The following is a 698-nucleotide window of genomic DNA, read 5'->3' as shown; positions in this document are numbered from 1 at the left end:
AATGGACAAGAATTCATGGTAATAAATTTCAGTCTGTTGTCGCTCCGAATGGATTAATCGCAAACTTCGGCTCTTCGAATTATATTTGTAGCTAAAAATATTTGAATTGAGCATCTCTTTTACTAAATCATTGTCCATTTCTTCATCCCATCTAAATAGAAAAAAATAAATTTAAATTCATTGAAAATTATTATAAATGGCATTTGTTGATAAAGTTTACTCAAGAATAAAATTCCATTATTGCATTAATCAACGTGACAATACATACATTTGATGTGAGGGGCTTAGTATTTGAGGTCATCATAATAGTAATCATTATTAAGAGATACATTAAGTCCTCATTTTATTAGTAGAAAAAAAAGAAATAAAAAATTAAGATGTGTTTTATGGTGCAAAGTAACAAAAACTTTAATAGGTTTGAGTTAAATATTGGCAGTGGTATTGAAGGAATATATACGGTAATATTTGACATATCACTAATACCTTTTGATCTTTTTTGTTGCTGATTCTTGATCTGCTGATGTAGTCAATGGTGCTACTGAAATTAATAAAATTATACATTGATTGAAATATTATTTGTATTTATTATTTTATATTATTATTTTATATTATTAAATATTATTATTGTTTATTATTATTTAATATTATTATTATCTCTTATACACATCTCATTTATACTGGGCATTCAGAGCACTTCC

General features: G+C 25.2%; 1 long non-coding RNA gene across 1 annotated transcript in view; it reads right to left on the bottom strand.

Annotated features, from left to right (window-relative positions):
- Positions 1-58: 58 nt before the first annotated feature.
- The window catches only part of LOC117103310, an 884-nt gene continuing 244 nt past the window's right edge, over positions 59-698 (bottom strand). Inside the window, exons 2-3 of the long non-coding RNA XR_004444567.1 lie at positions 484-538; positions 59-151 (exon numbers count right to left, since the gene is read on the bottom strand). This is a non-coding gene — a long non-coding RNA (uncharacterized LOC117103310). The remainder of the gene's footprint in view (positions 152-483; positions 539-698) is intronic.

This window comes from Anneissia japonica, unplaced genomic scaffold, assembly GCF_011630105.1.
Source record: "Anneissia japonica isolate Jap-2015-1 unplaced genomic scaffold, ASM1163010v1 scaffold69130_len1224_cov84, whole genome shotgun sequence".
Classification (NCBI taxonomy): Eukaryota; Metazoa; Echinodermata; class Crinoidea; order Comatulida; family Comatulidae; genus Anneissia; species Anneissia japonica.
This window is presented reverse-complemented; position numbering and strand designations above follow the sequence as displayed.